Raw genomic sequence first — 20,328 nt, 5'->3', positions numbered from 1 at the left:
GCACATGGACAACAGAGAACAGAGGGGCAAGAGGCAATGGTAGCTAGCTGACCATAATGGACAGACAGGAGAGAAGGCTGCAGCATAACAGACCATAAAGGGCAGGAGGGACGGATCAGGGGCATTACAATGGAACAGACAAGCCAGGAGGGAGGGAGTAGGGGTCTGCACATGTAAACAGAGGGCTGGGGGCAAGGGGGCAGGGCAGGAGCAGCAAGATGGCCATGGAGGTCAGGCAGGATGGGCACTAGAAGCAAGACACAACATGAAGAGCAACAGTGAGACTGTGATGGCATACACACAGACCATGGAGGGAAGGTGGGAGGGGGTCAGGGGCAGCTAACTGACCACACAGGGAAGGTGGGAGGGGCCATGGCAGCACAGAAGACCATGCATGGCAAGTGGGAGGGTTAGTGGCAGCACAATGGCTATGATGGGCAAGAAGGAGGGTGCAGGGGCATGCACAAAGGACGATGGAGGATAGAAGGGAGGGTCAGGACCTGTGCACAGACAAGAAAGTTCAGGGGAAGGGGCCTCACAACAGACCACACGGGGCAGGCAGGAGGAGCAGTTGCAGCACAACAGACCAGGGAGGGCAGAAGGGTGTGGCAGTACAATGGACCATGTAGGACAGGAGGAAGAGGATAGAGGCATGGCATGTGGACAGGCAGGGTGGAGGTGGCAGGGACAGGTTACAGTCATCTGACAATGCTAGGCAGGTGGGAGGGGAGTGGCAGCTCAACAGAACACTCAGAGTAGATAGGAGTGGCAGGTCCATGGGACATGGTGGGCAAAAAGGATGGAGCAGGGGCATGCACAAAGACATCGGAGGGCAGGGGGAAGGAGAATAGGGGCAGCAAGCTAAGCACAGAGTTTAAGCAGGAGGTCAATGATGGGGCATAGAATTGAGCAATGGAGGGCAGGAGGAGTGGACTGGTACATCATACTAAATTGAGGGCAGTGGCAGCACATCAGACCATGCATGGCAGGAGGAGGAGGCTAGTCCATGGATTCACACAACAGAGGATAGGGAGGAGGGGGATGGGGCAGCAAGCTAACTGTTCAGAGAAGGCGGGTATTAGAAACTTTATTGTTTTTAAAACATTTTGTCTGTGCAAACTACTTAAAATATGAACAAGTATGCAGCATAATCTCACTTTTATTCAGGAAGAAGAAGACGTTAGTGACTGTGACTCCGGGCTCACTTGGCAAAAACACCCCCTGACCCTCCACCCCCTATCGCAAAATGTAATGCCCGTGAAAAGGGTAGGTGAACACAGTGTTATATAGAACATAGTCCTGAGAGCACGATTGAACATGAAAACTAGATATAGTGTATGGTATAAACTATGCACCAAAAAGTGTGATATAAGATGAACCAGGCGTGAAATATAATATGCAATACATTGTGCGCAATGACAGATTCATTGGAGAGCGCGAGATAGCACAGGCACTAGCGTGTGCTATGCGATATGCGCCTTGGAGTGTAATATGCACAGGGCAGTGTTGTGTAACCTAACTAGTCTCTAAAGTTGTAATATAAAATATGTGCTGGGGAGTGTAACGTTGCATATGCACTGTGACAAAGATATGGATCCCAAATTGTAATATGTATGGCATAGCACTGTGCGTTATAACATAGGCATCGAGGAAGGCACGTTAGATGGGGCAATATAACCCGTGCGAAGACAAGTGTGGCATGACATTTTCACGGGGTGGTGTTACAGTGCACATGGGCTAGAGAGTGTCATAGCATATGCACTAGCTAGTGGAATACAATACAGAGGTGTGTGGCACTCGGCAGGCAATGGTGGGTGTAACACAGCATTGGGCTCTGTCAGGAGCGCGCTGTGACTCGCAAGTGATGTTCGTCCCCTTTCCAGAGAGTAAAATAAAAAGTATTACACATCCGGCAGTGGATGTGTGTTTTATTAACTGTGAGGGGGGTTTCTTGCATAGTTTTGGTCGAATTTTTGTCGAATCCCCTTTGAATGGCTTGGTGTGCATGTGTATTAAATGTGCCCGTCAATAGCTACCCATGTTTGTATAAATAAACGACAAGGGTGTCTACCGGGATTAGGCACGGTAGAGCATCAGACATGTCAGAGCTTCACTAGTGGTGTAAATACATTCCACGTGGATTAATTGCATGCATAGTCGCCTTTTAATGAATATCACGCAAATCGTCATGGTGATAGGTACGTACGGTTTGTCCAGCATGTCCTAGGTGTGTCTATAAATATATATTTTTTAAAAATAATAAAAAACAGTGGCCGGCCCTGGGGATTGGGGTCAAAAAAATATAATTAGGAGACAGGCCCTGGGGGATGGGGTCATCAGGGCCAATAAATTAGAATTAAGAAGGGGAACCACACAGCCCCCCTTCTTAAAAAAATAAAATAAATAAAAGACTGGCATCGTGCCGGAGGCCATGCCCCCTCCATGCAGCACTCCGCAAACGCGCCCCCAACAGGCATCTCCAGTATGCGCCAGGGAGCTGCGCTGCAGACAGGTGTTCTGAGGCCAAGCCCCTTTTTACACCTCTCTGCAACGCAGCTCTGTGGCGCTTACTGGAGGTACCTAGTGGTCTAGTGTGACCCTAGGGACCCTTAGGATTCAAGGGGACTTAATCTCTCAACTTAGAACAGCCACAGGGCGCGTTTACACAGTGGTGAAGGGAGGGGACGGGGCCTGAGGTGACGTGTGCAAACACGCACCATGGCACGTTTTAAATTGGGGATATAATTTCCCTTCAATACTGAGGGCCCCTGGGGGCTAACTAGCCCACCAAGTGCTTCCAGTAAGCGCCACTGAGCTGCATTGCAGAGAGGTGGTCCAGGCCGTGCCACTTTTTACACCTCTCTGCAACGCAGCTCTGTGGCACTTACTGGAGGTACCTAGTGGGCTAGTTGGACCCTAGGGACCCTCAGGACTCAAATGAACTTAATCTCCCAACTAAAAACGGACACAGGGCGTGTTTACACAATGGTGAAAGGAGGGGACGGGGCCTGAGTTAACGTGTGCAAAAACGCCCTGTGGCCTGTTTTAAGAGGTAGTTTTAATCCCCATGCCCTATTATATACTAGGGGCCTATAGAGGAGGTAAGGCTAATCACAGGGGGACCCCAACGCATAATGTTCCCTAGTGTATGTAGGTGTTTTCACTGTATTCTAAGTGTCTTTTAACATAGCACTGGCTCTAGGACTGGTTAGTCAGACTCAGTTACCACCAGTATCCGTCTGAAAAAGTTGAGGGTACAGGATGATTTTGCAACAAGGCTTCTTTCTGCTCTTCTTTTTGTTCTTTCTGCACGTTATCCTTCTTCCTGCACTTATCTTCGTATTTGAGGACTTCTGTTGCTTCTTTCTGCACTTCTTTTGTTTCTTTCTGTGCATTTTTTCTTCTTTCTTCACATGTCCTATCTCTGTAGGCATAGTTAGAAATTAGCATTTAAAAAACCTTTGAAATTAACAGAAAAAACCATAGGTTTCAGGCACGTTATAGTTAGGAATTAGCATTTAAAAAACCTCAGAAATTCACTGAAAAAACCATAGGTTTCAGGGGTGTTATAGTTAGCTGGACTTTTCACTTGTACAAAACCATTGAAATTCCCCCGTTATAGTTAGTTCAGCTAACTATAACTCGCGCGCCCGCAATGCACTGCTGATGAAGTCACATATTACATCACTCATGACATGGTCAGTGACATCACTCATGACATCACTGATGACATCTCAAATGACATCACTGATGACATCACTGATGACATCATCCAGTGAATGTGTGTTATTCTGAAAATTAAATATGTTTTATATATGTATATCTCAAGGTCGATGGAAGAATAAATGGGTATATAAGTGTCTAAATGGATGATTTGTTTTTGAAAAATTGATTGTGTAACTGACTGATTAAGTGTATCATAGTGAATACATGGCTTAGTGAGTAATGTTTAAATATGTAAATATCTGTATCAGTCTCTCACTTTGTGTATAAGTGGCTGCATGGATTGGTGAGTAGCTACATGGGTGTCTATATAGGTTATTAGTTGGTTTTTTGAGTATCAGTCTGAGTGTCTGCATGGTTCGGTGGGGGTATTACGTAGTGCATAGGTGCATGAATGAGTGACTCACTGTTTGTATGTGTTGAACACAGTATGTGTGCAGGACTGTATGGGTGGATGAGTGTGTATATGGGTGTGTTAGTGAGTGAATGACTGTCTCAATAGTGTCTTTATGAGTAACTACATATGTTTTAAACTAGTATATGTGACTATTGGTGTATATATGTGAGTATATGTGAGAGTGAGAGATTGAAAGAGTTCCTGTATGAATAAGTATGTGTTTCTATAAGTGATTGTTGAAAAGACTAAGTATGTGTAAGTTTCCGTAGAAGTAAGTGTGGTGGTGTGTGTATAACTGTATATGCAAGTAAATGTATGTTTGATTCTTTATTAGCATGAGTGACTATGTGTGTGAGTAACTATGGATGAGTGGCATTGTGTAACAGGATGTATAGGTGTATGAGTACATATGATGAGTGAGTACATGTATGAGTGACTGTATTGGACTGTTGGTGAATGAGTGGATGTGTATGTGGATCTTAGAATTACTGAAGAGGTTGTTGTAACTGGTATTGGTATGTCCATTGTTTTGAAAATTTTAGTCTCTATTTTTGAATGTGTGTATCAAAGGTTATATTAGGGTGAGAGGAGGTCTGCCACTCTATCACAAGGATGATGTCATCAGTGATGTCATCAGTGATGTCATTTGAGATGTCATCAGTGATGTCATGAGTGATGTCACTGACCATGTCATGAGTGATGTAATATGTGACGTCATCAGCAGTGCATTGCGGGCGCGCGAGTTATAGTTAGCTGAACTAACTATAACGGGGGAATTTCAATGGTTTTGTACAAGTGAAAAGTCCAGCTAACTATAACACCCCTGAAACCTATGGTTTTTTCAGTGAATATATATATATATATATATATATATATATATATATATATATATATATATATATATATATATATATATATATATATATATCAGAAACACTACACCCCGCCGCTGAAATGGAGCACATAAGTGCTTAAAGTTTCTTTATTCCATTTATTCCATTAAGATTACATGGCAGCCATAATGCATTTCAGCCCCGGAGGGCCTTGATCACATGATATATATACAGTCATCCTGAGGCATGCATGACCCTTTTGCATGGTGGAGAAGAGGGCCACATCCGCACAGGACCCCCGAATATCTCAGGTGCCTCGAGCAGCGCCACAGTAGATGAGTTGGTTAGATTATCACAGTCGAGCCAAGATGGATGCTTCACAGGACACAGGACCTGATTACTTCCCACTCCTGTCCTTGAACTGGCTGAACATGTCCTGTAACACTGCACGCGCTTTAATGTCCGACCAGCAAAGACTCGTGCCCCTGATGTCGCCGGCAGGGAGAGGGTGCAGGAAGCCTCCATGGGAGCAGTCATGCTGCAAATCAACTCCTGGCTGCAATCTTTACCCAAGATATAAATCTTGCTTAAATAACCCCCAGCCGGGGGAGAAGCACCCACCCCTTCCAGAAAGATGCAGCCAGGAATCAAAGGCTGCAACTGGGAGAGATTGGATGTTTGAGGCACAGACACGTCTTATTCCTCTCTGCATGTTCATTTATGATGGCAGACAGCAGCCCTCTTACCCTAACAGGCTTATGAGAAAAATTAGTTTTTTCATTATAGGCTTAGCATGACTCTGAAAGCATGATGTACTGACCCCTGTTGCTTATGAATAGTCTTAACTGTGCGCTTAATTTTTGGAATAGCATTAGAAACAGGACAGACTGCAGTTACAAATCAGAATGCAGTTTTTCACTGAAATGTGGGTCTACTTCTCATGTAGGGCCAGATGTACCAAAGCTTTTTGCATTTCTTAACGTTCAGAATTGCACTTTTGGCTCACTAATAAATGCAAAACCGCATTTTCATATGTACGAAGGATAAAAATCAGTTTCAGTTTAAGATTTCTGCATAGTAGAAATGACAAATTACAACCACAATTTAGGGAACGCAAGTAGGGATTATGCATTTGCAATTCCCTAAGCACATGTACAAAGCATTTCCTACATGTGAATTGGTCATTTAGGAAATGCTATTACCATTGACTCAAAGTAGATCGTAACCATGTGCAAAATGTAAAAAACGCATTTAAAAAGGGCATATGTGCACTTACATGTGCACTACGAATTTCAGGGTGCCTCCAGGGGTTTGGATTTCCTAAACTGCGATTTCCTAATAGGGGATCGCAATTTAGGAAATGCAAACCATTTCCTATTTGGCCCATAGGTGGGAATGCAATAGCATTTTCTATTTGTTATCCTAATAGCGATTCCTACTGTGTAGGAATCGCTATTAGGAAATCACAGATTTTGTACATATCATTTGACGTACATATGGCCCATATTGTTTAATAAACCACTAAGGATCTAAACACTCGCAATGTTGCGAGATTAAAGACCTGAAGCACAGGGATATTCTGCAAATTTCTTTCTCAATTTGATCTAGAAGTAAAGCTAAAATTAGATCTCATAAGTAATTTCAGAGGAACTTTATGTTGCTGCAAAAATCAAAAAGAGGGCACGTTATTACTGGTTTTGTAATTAAAAATCGGAAAACACGATTTTGTGTCACAACTAGTCCCATTGTTCACATTTAAAAAGAACAGACAATGTTTGTTTCAACTTTTTACATAAACATCAAAAAAAGTAAAATGTATCTGCACTGTACCATTTGCACCACACTGTTACTGAGAAAGATGTAAAAGGATGATAGTGGAAACAGGACAGCCTGGCAACAGAGAATGAATGCAAGGGACTGCCACAGAGCCCTCTGCGAGTTTGTTCTCTCACCCTCCCTCCAAAGAACAGAAAAAAGACATTTCCATTCCTGGAAGCTTCTTCGGCAGAGTACATGGTATAGTTAACACTGAAGTAGGCAATTGATTGACAGTGGGCGGAGGATAAAGTTAGATGAGGACATGCTGCACACCTACATTGTGGAAAGAAAAACACTAACTCTGGTACAAAAAATACATTGACAGGAAAATAAAGGCCGCCATGTATAGCTGGATACACAGATGATGGACGGAATGCGGAGCAAATCAAATATTCACCCCCAGTCAAGAGATCTGGGTTAAATCCATTGTTCTCTTGCTCACTATGCAACCCCAGTTTGGACCCAGCCATATGCAAATCAGTCTTGACCCTGTGCCTCATGGAAACAGTCCAGCCCGAACTGCCAAGCCAGGTCCTCCCTGGACCGGAAACAAGCATCCTAGGACCGGTTTCAGGGTTTCACCCCTCTTCAGCCAGGATAGCTTGATTCCAGTGGCACAGTGAGCCCAGGACCCACGTCTGGGCATACCTGGCGCACTTAGGGCGAGAACGCAAACTACACACAATTGATGGACGGAATGCAGAACAAATCAAAACATTCACCCACAGTCAAGAGATCTAGGTTAAATCCATCGTTTTTTTGCTCACCATGCCGTTCCAGTTTGAACCCAGCCATATGCAAATCAGTCTTGACCCTGTGCCTCATGGGAACAGTCCCGCCCGAAATGCCAAGCCAGGTCCTCCCTGGACGGGAAACAAGCATCTTGGGACCGGTTTCGGGGCATCATTCAAGCTATCACTAGACTTGGGCGGGGTTAGCACCACACTCCTAAGCAACAACAGCTAGCCAATTCATTTCCTAGTCAGTTTATGGTTTCCTGCCTATTCAATGCTGATCTTTCCCTGAAAGTGTTTCTGCCGACATGGTGCAAGCACGTCTGGCAAAACTACTCATGGCCGATTGGCTGGTTACGTGACGTTTTCAGTCATGTAATATTAGTGTCCCTAGTGGACTAGAAGTTGTCCACCAGAGGGCAAGGGGATATTATGACTCTTTCATGCCTGGGACCCACATGTTCTGCATTGCGTTTGTGTGCTGGAAATATAATGGTGGAGGTCTGGAATTGTACAGAACTAAAACCAGTGACTAAGGTGTCTTTCCTGTATTTGTGGGAGGGCGTCATTTAAAATAGGATGAATGAAATGTTTGAAAAGTCCTGAAAGGAGTATGGAGATGAGTGTTAGGCATCTACTCCTTGCAGAGATCTTAGGAAGGGCTTTTATGAAGTGCATGCCAAAGTGCCATAATGATACACAGGAAGAGCTGGAGAAGATATTGCAGCACATTATTGAAACACAGCCTTGTTATCACACCACTAAATTGCATGTGGATGTGTCAATGAAGTTCAGTCAACTGAAAATACTTTTTAGAATCTTTTGGACACTGGAAAGGCTGAAAAATCTAGAGGTGGGCGTAAGTCGCGTAATTCAGTGTAACATAATCACACAGAATTTCCCAGGAATTACGTGAGATTACGCGGAATTACTGGAGAAGAGTAATTATTAGGGGTGGGCGGAATTTGCAAAATTCACTTTCGCAAACTATCACGAAATTGTGAAAAATCTCCGCAAACAGGCGGAAATATCGCAAAGACGCAGAAGTTTTTTAACCGCCCGTTCGCGGTATTTTCTGCGTGATCGCGGCTTGCCAACTTACCCATGCGGTTGCTCATGGGCGCAAGATCTCAATCATCTCATACTCTCACGGTGCATGATCGCGAGAAGACGTGATCACGCAATGAATGACGTGATCGCGTGACAAATTACATTAATGCGGGCGCGAACTGTCGCAAGACAGCGCAAATGGCTGCCAACAATCCAACATCTCGTGGAGAAAGTGACCGGATCGGGAAAACTTGTCGGCGAACGCGGGGATTCAGGTAATGCGATCGCGCGCATGCGAGAATGTATTTTTTTACAGCGCGAGCAAAAAAAATGTTTCCGGTAAGATGCGGATTGCGGAAATTTTGACATTTTCGCGCTCTCCGCGGAACGCGAAAATGTCAAATTATCGCAATTTACACGAGCGGAATGAAATTTTAGCCCAGGCCTAGTAATTATGCGTTTAGACATATTTCTTAGCACAAAAATGCTCGCTCACGTCCAAAATCGACATCCAACTTAGCCCTGAAATCGAGCAATATTTTCTTAGCACCAAATGTACTCCTGCATCCAAAATGATGAGAGAATGCATTTATGGGCTCTGCAATAGTGCTAAATTCAACAGAACACAAATATCAAGCATGAGCGGCCACTTGCACTCGCTAAATGTGTTCTTGTAGTAGGATTTCCTCCCACCAAATTACTTTTAATTACACAAGGAGGAGTAATCATTTAATTAACAGTAATTCTGCACAAAGAATGATGCAGAATTACCAAAGTTACTTTGATTACTCCGTCTTATTTGAAATTTCTGCCCTGGCCTAGAAAAAACATGAGATTGATTGATTCAAAAAGTGCTGAAAATGCCAAGCTAGGTGTGCAGTTATAGACACACAGTGCCATATCTTGTAACAGAATTCAGAAATTGTGTGCGGTGGTGTCAGGGGCAGTCATCTAGTGTAGGGAACAGAGGTGAAATGTCTCACTAGGTGATTATTTTTAATGATGCATCTGAGTGTGATTCATTTTACAGCTTCACAGGTTTATGGGTATTGATGGCCAAGAAGATGATTTCATGTAAATGGAAGGGCAAAGAGCTATCTTAAAGTTGAAGATTGGATTCAATAATTATTTGGTAAAGGTGGAATGGGAAGTTTTTACGAGCAGGAATAGGCATTATTTCTTTCTGAAACATTTCAGTGAATGTTCAGATATTTATGCACTGCGATGTTTAGGAAACTACATTAATGGAGTACAGGTAGAGGAGAGCAATGTGTTTAAATGTAACTATGTAACTTAGGTCCTTGTCTATTACCGGAGGGACCCTTCAGCTGTAGCAGATGCAGGTACAACTCGTACCCTTCACTCCTGCCCGCATCATCCATTCCCATCAAAACTCCCTTTAAAATACTCTACTTGAATGTGCGCTCTTTAGTTAAACATTATAATGAGATCTACGACCTCATTGAGTCAGAATCCCCAGATGTCTTTTTCATTACCGAGACATGGCTCACGACCGATACTGTTGTTGAACCTGGACTGGCTCTCCCTCCAGGATTTAACATCCACACTATCAATAGAGGAACCAGAGGTGGCGGTCTGGCTGTAATTTTTAAGACCCCCCCTCCACTGCACATTCATTCGTGAGGACATTGCTGGTTGCGAGTGTGCCCGTTTCTCCGTTTCACTCAATGCCAACTTTTCTTTTTCTGGCCTTTTGGTCTACCATCCTCCTGGTCCCTCCACAGAATTTAAAGTAGCCATCATGGAAGCTGTTCATGCTTTTGCTACTAGAACAGCCAACTTCACCCTTATTGGTGATCTTAACATTCTCTTTGATCACCATTTAGATTCGGACGTTAGCTCTGTGCTTGCTGATCTTGAAGCCTGTCAACTCAAACAACTGGTGCTGGAACCCACTCATTCGGCTGTACACTTATTAGACCCTGTCTTTTCTAATATTTCTTCCCTCCAGGTCAAACCCCCTAGCCCAGTCTACTGGTCCGACCACTACCTTATCACTATCCTCTCTCACAGGTGGCGACCACACCTAGGGTTGCGTCTAGAGCTATGTTTAAACGCAGCTGGCACAAACTTAAGCTGGAGGATCTTCTGGCCCTCTTGTCTTCCGGCCCTCCCACCCTTGACAACTCCGACCCAGAACAAGCCTACAATGCTATCCGTGAGTGGATATTCGCGGCACTCGACTCCCTTATTCCGGCAAAATGGTCCAAGGGCCGTGACTCTGGCTCCAATCCCTGGTACACGGATTCCCTTGCCGCTTTGCGGAGCACTTGTAAACAACGCGAGCGAGCCTGGCGCAAGGACAACTGTCCCTTAGTGAAGAAACAATATCAGGCAGCCATCAAAAGTTACCACAAAGCCATACAGCTAGCGCGTACTGCTTTCTTTACTAATCAGATTGCAGCTAGCAATAATCCCACAAAATGTATATTTAAGATCCTCAATGACCTGAAAAAAAGGAAAGACCCACTCACTGCTCATATCACCTCCGGAAAACAATGCGAAGAACTTGCTACCTATTTCGTTCAAAAAGTTGCAAATATTTATAAGTCTTTCTCCAAATGCCCTGGGTTGCCAGAAGACCTTTCAACCCCTACATCCTATTCCTCCCTGGAGAGCATCCCTCCTATCTCACAGGAGGAGTTCCTTGCTCTCAGTACCAAAGTCAAATCAGGGTCTCCTCTTGACCCCATGAGACCAGCCCAATTTCGAGAGTGCCTTTCGGTGCTTCTTTTCCCATTACTCTCGACCATTAACTCCTCTTTCAGTACGGCACTGGTTCCCTCGGCTTGGAAACTGGCTAAGGTGCTTCCACTGCTGAAAAAACCTCTCCTGGACCCCACCAAGCCCGAGAATTTCAGACCTATCTCTCTTCTGCCGTGGGTGACCAAAGTAGCGGAGGCACATGCCAATAAAGTTCTCTCTGTCCACATAACCATAAATAGGATCCTAGATCAATCCCAGAATGGTTTCCGTGCGGGGTACAGCACCGAAACGGCCCTTCTAGCAGTGAGTGAAAACCTATGTTCTATCCTTGACAAAGGTCAAACAGCGGCACTCGTATTGCTCGACCTGAGTGCCGCGTTCGACACGGTCTCTCATCGATCCTCCTGCGTCGGCTAGAAGAAGCGGGAATAAAAGACCGTGCCCTTGAATGGTTCCGCTCCTTCCTGTCAGACAGATCTTTTCAAGTTTCCGCCCCCCCTTTTGCTTCCTCCATCAAACCCATTGAGCAGGGGGTTCCTCAGGGCTCGGCGTTAAGTCCGGCCCTGTTTAACCTTTACGTGCAACCCTTAGCTGCTGTCGCCCGTCACCATGGTCTTTCCATGGTCTCTTATGCGGACGACACCCAGCTTATGGTGGCTCTTTCGGACGATCATGCCCACGATGCCTCTCACTTTCGGTTAGGCCTTGAGGCTATCGCGGGTTGGCTGACAGAGAATTGTCTCCAGCTCAACGCTCTGGAACTCCCAATGGTGGCCTCCGTCTCTGGGCCCTGCCCCCTCCCCTAAATTGGCGGTAAAGAACCTCGGGTTTCTGTTTGATTCAACCCTGCGCTTCCAAGAGCACACCAAAAAAAGAGCCGGCACATGCTTTGGTCTTTTAAGTACCTTAAGACCTATTCTCCGTTTTTTTGACCCGGCTACACGTCAACTTATAGTCCAGGCCACTATCCTTCTCGAGGCTAGATTACGCCAATTCTCTGCTGCTAGGCGCCAATAAGGCGGAACTGAATCGTCTTCAGCGTATTCAGAATTCAGCAGCCCGCGCTATCCTCGGTCTCTCGAGATCGTGTTTAGGAACTGGGGCTGTCCTACGCCTTCATTGGCTGCCTATCTCAAAAAGGGTTGACTACAAATCCCTATGTCTCACTTTTAAAATCCTAAAACTCTCCACCCCCGAGATCTTGTCTGGCTTGATCACCCCGTACATCCCTAGCCGTATGCTGCGCTCTTCCGAATTGATCCTAGCATCTGTTCCCAGAGTCAAGAGACCGAGAGCTGGGGGCAAGTCTTTTTGTCTCTTGGCAGCCAAGCTATGGAACTCCCTTCCTCTAAAGATCCGCAGCCTGGAATGTCTGACCTCCTTTCGGAAAGCTATAAAAACCTTTCTCTTTCCCATGGCTTGATCATTCCCTCTTCTTCTGGAAACTGCTACTAGCGCCGGGACGCCCCTTCGTTGAGGCAGCTGCGCGCTTTATAAGCGATTTTAACATAACATAACATAACAAATGTTAAATCACATAGTTTATGTGCACGGTAAGTGATATGCAATGCTTTGAAGATAGAACCATAAACAGTTGTGAATGATAAAGGAGTTAAATAAAATTAACACACATAACAACAAGTAATGGTTCTCCATAGAAAGAAACATCCTTCCAATGGGGGAAGCATAGCTTTGGAATCTAGGGGCATATGTATCAAATTCTCTATTTGCGTTTCTCAAATAGCAATTTTTTGAGAATCGCTATTTGGGAATCGCAAACGAGATGTAAGTAAAAATGCGCAAATTGTTAGCGATTCCTTGGCATTCCTTAATTGCGATTAGCAAATGTCGAATCGCAATTAAGGAATACCTTCCGATTCATTCCTATGGGCCAGGAGGCCCTTAGGAATGAATGGGAAGACATTCTCAATTAGCGATTCGCAATTAGAGAATCGCAAATTGAGAATAATTTCAAGGGTGCAAGGGTATCATAAAGACACCCTGATACACCCCTGAAATGAGCATGTGTGCTCATGTGGCGCACATACATGCCCTAAGGGCATGTATGTGCGCCACATGGCACTTTGAAAAATGCCAAAAAGTGCATTTTGCAAAGAAATCGCAAATTACCACCAACTTGAAGTTGGTGGTAATTTGCGATTTCTTAAGGAGAAATCGCACAACTTGGGTGCTTGTTACATCGCATTTAAGGAATCGCAATTTGCAATTCCTTAAATGCAATCGCAAAATAGAGAATCGCAAATTTGCGATTCTCTAATTTGCGATGCCCTTTTGGGATGATACATCCCAAAAGGCCTTTTCTTGTTCGCAAACGGGCCGATTCTGAGAATCGTCCCGTTTGCGAACGGGAAAAGGGCTTGATACATATGCCCCCTAGTCACTTCACTGGAGAGGGAGTTGTAAAATCTAACAAGAGTTACACTTTATTTATTTCCATTTAAATTCCTCATGTGTGATAAAATGTATGTCAGGATATCAAATGTTTCATACCTTGCTACTATAAGACCGTGACATGGATCCGCCAGGGACAAGGACACCAAAGGACAAAGACAGCGCTGAGGAACCACAAAGCCAGCATCGCAAAGAGGAAGAAACATCTCATAAGACCTGGTCCAGAAGGCTGGACCATGCGGAGAAGCCATATCAAGGAGTGGCTCGGGCAGGGCTTGAGGAAACTCAAGCTGAGCCAAAACCCGGCACGAGCCCGGCCCTCCTGCACTCAGCGACCGTAGAGGGCAGCAGTTGAGTCAACTACCCTGAACCTCATTGCACTCAAACATTCGATGCATGTACCACCAGAGCCTAATGTAAGCCAGCGGCGTCCTGCGCTCAGCACAGGCACTTATTAAGCAACAGCAGCGCTGTTCAGGAGCACCAGGTAAGGACATATGCAATAATGGTAGGCTCTGGAGGAGCAAGAGAGTCGCCCAGCAACACAGGATGGTGAGCCGATGCCGAAATCGAACCTGTATCTCCAGCACCGAAGTCGACATCTCCGGCCAGTACACCAGATCCCCTCCCCACAACAAGAAGCAACAGTCTTCTAGAAAGAAAGCGCCAACGCCCATAATGTGACACCAGAAACCATAGGAGCAATAGTCTGCAACAACTACCACCAGACCACAGTCAGCCTTTCATTGCCAAAAACACCAAAGAGGAGCAACAAGCAGAGCAGCAGGCAGCTGGAGCAAACCTACAATAAACGGGGGAAAAACACTACGAGCCTCCAGGCATGGCAGCAGCAAGGACACGTGGTAAGGATCCCAGAGAGAACCTGCTGCGCACTGCAGGGAACAACAGGGGAAGCAGTTGTCCACAACCTTGGCAGGCAGAAGGAGGCGCAAGGACAGAAAGAAAACAATAGAAACCGCTATGCGGGACTCATCCGGACGTGGGGGTGGCGGAGACAGAAACAAGGCCCCCTCCTCTTCCACCGGCAGCCAGCCTAAGGTGCAGGAACACACCCCTGCCAGGGAAGGGGGAAACAGGAAGGCAGAGGAACTAGACAACACGGCTCGTCATCCACCCGGCCAGGCCCCAGGAAGACGAGCCCAGCAACCCGGAAGGAACCGGGAGGCCAGTACACCAGCTGCAAAGGGCCGGCCGGCATGCAGGAGCCGGCTAGGAAAACCAAGCCTCCCAGCAAGCCCAGCAGGCCGGGAGGCAGAGCACCAGACACCGCGACTGCACAGCCAGGCAGCTGGACGGGGAATTCCAAGGAAGAAAGCCACTCAAGCCCAGTAGGAGCGGCACCAGCATCCACATCCCAATTATGTCGACAGACAGAAAAAAAGAACAGGCAGAAAGGTCGGTAAGTACTGCTTATGTACTCACAGTGGGGGGGGGCTAGGGTTAGGGTCCCAGCATTCCTCTTTTTTTTTTTCTGTCGGGAGATGATTATCTCCACTTTGTAATGAATGGGACGAGGACAACGGGACCTGGAGTAATGAAGATTACCGGTAAGTAATAGAGCATTACCAGCTATTGTAAAGTGTGTACATGGTTCCAGATTAACTTGTATTCCTACATGCACGTCAAACAGTTGCCAAAGACCGTCTCTGTCTTCCATTTTCAGGGTCCAGAAGCATAGGGTCTCAGAGGTCCTGTCTCTGAGTAGAAAGTACTTCCCTTTTACTAGCCTTTCTACTTCATGGTGAGGATCCTGCACCCACCTTCCTGGAGACACCATGGGGCATTTTCACAGCCCCTATCGCCACCACAACGCCACTTTCAGTGACGTTGTGATGGCGATACGTGACTCGCCTTATTCACAAGGTAGTGTTAAGCCACTTAACGTGGCTTAACGCTGCCTTGTGAATAAGACACCCTTTCACGCTGTATTTAGCGTGAAAGGGGAGGGTAATGGGTGTTGTGGTGGGCGTTGAGTTTGACGCTGCCCCCTATTCACAAGGGCAGCGTAAATAGGAGGCAGAGCCAAACTTAAGACCAGGAAAATCCTGGTCTTAAACAGGCGAAACGAGGAGAAATGCTTTATTTCTCCTCGTTTTTCTTTTTCCATGTGTGCTGCCTTGTGCAGCACACATGGAAAAAGCAAATTGCCATGGTTTGTGTATGTACAGGAAGGTGCCCCTTCCTGTACTTAAACAAACCTTTTTTTAAAATGCCGTTTTGTAACTTTCATGTGTACTGCATGAAGCAGCGCACATGAAAGTGAGAGAAACTGCATTTAGGATTGTTTATGTGCAGGAAGGGACACCTCACGACACATAAACAATCCTCCTCTGCACGCAGACACCCTTGCACTCTGGTGCAAGGGTTCCTGCGTTGGCGCTAAGTTTTTAAACTTAGCGCCATCGCAAGGGGAAATGCAAGGCTGCACTATGTCCTTGTGAATATGGTGCAGCCTCGCGTTTCCGAAGTGACAGAGAGAGGCGTTAAGCCAAGAAGGCTAACGCCACTTCCTTGGGAATATCCCCCCATCTGTCTCCGTCGCCTGCTTGGAGTATCAGGTCCCACCTGATGGAAAGGGCTCCTCCACAGACACAGGAGTTCCCCTGTGAATGAAAGTCTCAAATCAAAGACACACCTGACACAAATAGCAGAGAAGAATGAACTAGGTGGATCAATACGTTGTCCTTGTGCATTGGTGATATAACACATATTCCCAGGATCACTGGCTGCGAAATCCCGAATTCCGCCGTAAAAATAGGAATTGGTGAAACTACAAAAACTGAAAAGTTTCCATTTTGTTTTATTTGATCCGTAACTATAGAATCAATGACGCAACATATGTACAGGAACTCATTTTTGGGCCTGAATGTTCAAACTAGGGTGAGGCAAAATTAATTTGCATGTCGTTGATCCGCCTCTGCAAAGGCAAAGACATGCCAAAAAATGATAGAATGGAATGCCAGCCAGAGGAATTTTCAGTTTGGTAGAGGTGTTAACTCACGCATTTTCATACTTAGTTTTTTCCCTGCCTAACAGCAACCTTACCCGCCGGAGTTAAAAAAACACATTAAATCTAGCTTTCTGGCTGCGGAACTTCGACCAGGGTGCTGAAAGGAAGCCCGGAGGCGCTGCGCTGCTAGAGGGGTTACTGGATATACACACATAAGGATGCAGAAAAAAAACTGTTGCTTTTAGATATTGCTGTAGTGTCAGCTTCAGAGGAGAAAAAAACTGAAATTTCTGTAATTTACGCTAAAAAAATTACGCGAAATCCCCCCTAAATATAAATGTGTGAAATTGTGCGAAATGCTGGTCTGGCATTTTGCACTTTTTTGGTGTGAAATGCACCAGCACACATTTTGCGGGTAAAATGAAAAAAAATCACACATTATGCAAACAACAGCCGCTCTTGTTCTGCTCATTTGCATTGTTCCCGTGCTCCCACGAGAGCTTTTTTAACCGAAAGAAATTTCTGTTATTGAAGTATTTTGCCTCACAAGGCAAAATGCCAGTAATGATACTAGATTTCACCGCAAATACAAAATGGCGCCCTATAATATACTACTATGTCCCCTTGAAAGAGTGAAATGTCTCGCAGGCTGCAGCTTTAGTTTATACTTCTCTGTACGAATGTTGTCAAACTACAGATGGTCTAATTGGCAGCGACGCATCAAATGCGAAACTAACAACTATTTTCAGCCATATTCCCCAAAACTGCCTGAATAATGTTCCACTGTCTAGACTGAAAAACACATGTCTCCTGTGAAAGGGGGCCAAGACTGTCATGGCAGGTATTCTTTGGAACACTGTGTTCCACTCCCAACATGTTGGCAATTCTCGCGAGAGTCTGTGCGCACGTGGCACTCACTCCACTCTCCTCCGGTGCCCAACACACGTGGTGCAGCAGATGGCAATGGTTACCTGAGAGCTGGGCAGCCCACCTATTGGCTGGCAGCAGGGGCGGATGTTGTCAATGGCATTGAGATATGCCAGACTAGCAAGCAACAGATGGAACTGTTTGGAGGCTAAAATCTCATGCCCAGAATTTGTTTGCTGCTTCCTGTCAGGCTGCCTGGCTCGTCCAGGTGCACAGGGTGGCAGCAGCGCAGCATGGGCTTGCAAGCATCCGGGGCAAGGCAAGTATTGCGCCCCCTAACCCATGGACCGTTAGCACTTCCTGGTGAAAAAATTTAAAATAAAAAAATGAGTAGTACAATTTTTATTTTATTTTAAAAGTTTGCACCCCCCCCCCCAAGAGTTTTGCACCCGGGGCAAACGCCCCTGTGGCCCCCCTCATCCTACGCCACTACAGGGTGGTCATTTGGTCCCTGCCTGCTGCAGATGTGAAAGTGATTGATAGGGAGCGTCCCACTTGTTCGATGACAAATAGATAATTTTCATTGATGTTCATCAATTATGATGACAACAGACAGAAAAGGACCAACTGAGAGCTGTATTGATAGGTGCGCCGCGGCATCTCACCAATCAATGACATTATATAAGGCTTGTATAGAGCTCATCAGCCATTAGCATGGGGCTTGTATAGAGCTCATCGACCATTAGCACGGGGCTTGTATAGAGCTCATCGGCCATTAGCACGGGGCTTGTATAGAGTTCATCGGCCATTAGCACGGGTCTTGTATAGAGCTCATCGGCCATTAGCACGGCGCTTGTATAGAGCTCATCATCCATTAGCACGGGGCTTGTATAGAGCTCATCGGCCATTAGCACGGGGCTTGTTTAGAGCTCATCGGCCATTAGCACGGGGCTTGTATAGAGCTCATTGGCCATTAGCACGGGGCTTGTATAGAGCTCATCGGCCATTAGCACGGAGCCCTTTGTGAAAGGTAGGTCTGTAAGGCGAAAGGTTGAATATTCAGCATGTAGTTTAATGTCCCTAAATGTTCACTGAACTCAATGGTGTGTATGCACTGCTTCTCCCACCTCCACATTCACCCGCCCACCAAAACTAAAATTTACTAGGAAGGTGAAGGGCTGTTTTTGTCCTCAAAGGTGCTCCTGTCTCCAAGGTGGGAACTTCTTTGAGGTGATGAGTCATACTCAATGACAGTTCAGCACTTTCAATCAATCAATCAATCAGGGAATTGTAAGCGCGCTACTCACCCGTGAGGGTCTCAAGGCGCTGGAGGGGGGGTGGGGTGCAGCTCCGTTCAGCCAAAGAGCCAGGTCTTGAGGGTCTTCTTGAAGGTGTTCAGGGAGGGTGCGCGTCTTATGTCTGCTGGTAACTCGTTCCAGGTCTTTGCTGCGATGTGGGAGAACGATCTTCAGTCTGCTCTGGCTCTGTGGATGCGTGGGGTTTCTGCCAGTGCGAGGTTGCATGATCGCAGATCGCACTTTCTGCTATGTAGACCACCCACTGACTACTAGGGTAACACTGCACACGAGAGGACGCTCTCTGCAAATTGTGTACAAACAATTAAATACCACACACATTTCCCTTGTTAATTTTCGGCAGGTTTGACTTGCCGAAATGTAATGAAGCTTGAGGTATTCAACACATCCCTTAATTCGGACCTGTGCGAAAATAGGGGTTTATGCAGAGGTTGGAATATAACAATTTACTCAGGCCCTAAGTGGGAAAAGTGTTAAACTATGCCCAAGCCTAGTATTTTATACTTAAATGGTATCCTTCCAGTACACAACCTATGCTTGACATCACACACACATCCATGCACTATGGTTGAAGGTTGTGTGCATTGGCACAAGGCAACCCTAAGTCCACCAGCAGAGTTGGAGCAACAGCACCATATCTTAATAGACGTGGACCACTTTCAGGAAGGCAGAAAACCAACTTTTGTTTGCTGCACAGCATTGCGGGGAAACTTAATACATTTGGCCCTTTCTTCATTACTTCATATTTTGGTTTTCTAATTCTTTTTTCTAGAGGAAAAAAGAAAAAGTAATCCCCTCTATTATGTTCTTACAGTCAAGCCGAGAGGAGATTTGTTGACTTTCCGAGATGATTTGCTGCTTTTGACTCTTGTCACTGAATATTAGCGGCTGAGCTGCTTTTCTGTGGGAGTCTGTCTCCCTGGTGTTGATCCATTAATATTGTGAAGTTATTCTGCACTGATACCTCTTATAAAATATTTTCGTTTACATGCCCAATTAAATTAGGCCTGAATAGAAACTCAACAAGGAAAGTCAGCAGAATGGTATTGACCCTGAACTTTTCTTGGGCACCTGTTCTCTCTTGGTGGTTTACCTAGAAATGTATATCAAAGATGGTCTGACCGTCTGATTGCATATGCCCCATATTTATTCTATTTTTTCTCTCCTGTGTCTTAACACCACTCCATTAACCCCTTCAGTGCCCTGCCCTTTCCCCCTCCTGTGCCGGGCCTTTCATTAGCTGGCGGGGTCCATGACGAAATAGTCTCGTCATGGGCACAGCGCAACCGTGCTCTATGACGAGACTATCTCGTCATGGGCATAGAAGAGGTTAAAGCCCGGGTAGCCATTTGTGCAGTGGCGGCTCGCACAGGTAAGAGCAGTGGGGCGGTGGATGGGAGGGGCAGGTTGGTGGAAGTCGACAGACGATGGGATAAGTATTATTAAATAAATAAAACTACTCACTTTGCGTTCGTCACAT

General features: G+C 45.7%; 2 long non-coding RNA genes across 4 annotated transcripts in view; one reads left to right on the top strand and one right to left on the bottom strand.

Moving 5' to 3' along the window:
* The window catches only part of LOC146796594 (uncharacterized), a 201,071-nt gene extending 186,267 nt beyond the window's left edge, over positions 1-14,804 (bottom strand). For both annotated transcript variants that reach the window (XR_014969943.1, XR_014969942.1), the window contains exon 1: positions 14,501-14,804. This is a non-coding gene — a long non-coding RNA (uncharacterized LOC146796594). The remainder of the gene's footprint in view (positions 1-14,500) is intronic.
* Positions 14,805-14,908: 104 nt separating this feature from the next.
* The window catches only part of LOC146796593 (uncharacterized), a 131,056-nt gene continuing 125,636 nt past the window's right edge, over positions 14,909-20,328 (top strand). Inside the window, exon 1 of one of the 2 annotated variants that reach the window (XR_014969941.1) lies at positions 14,909-15,114. This is a non-coding gene — a long non-coding RNA (uncharacterized LOC146796593). The remainder of the gene's footprint in view (positions 15,115-20,328) is intronic. The other variant, XR_014969940.1, reaches the window with a different exon arrangement.

The sequence above is a fragment of the Triturus cristatus genome, chromosome 10, assembly GCF_964204655.1.
Source record: "Triturus cristatus chromosome 10, aTriCri1.1, whole genome shotgun sequence".
NCBI lineage: Eukaryota > Metazoa > Chordata > Amphibia > Caudata > Salamandridae > Triturus > Triturus cristatus.
This window is presented reverse-complemented; position numbering and strand designations above follow the sequence as displayed.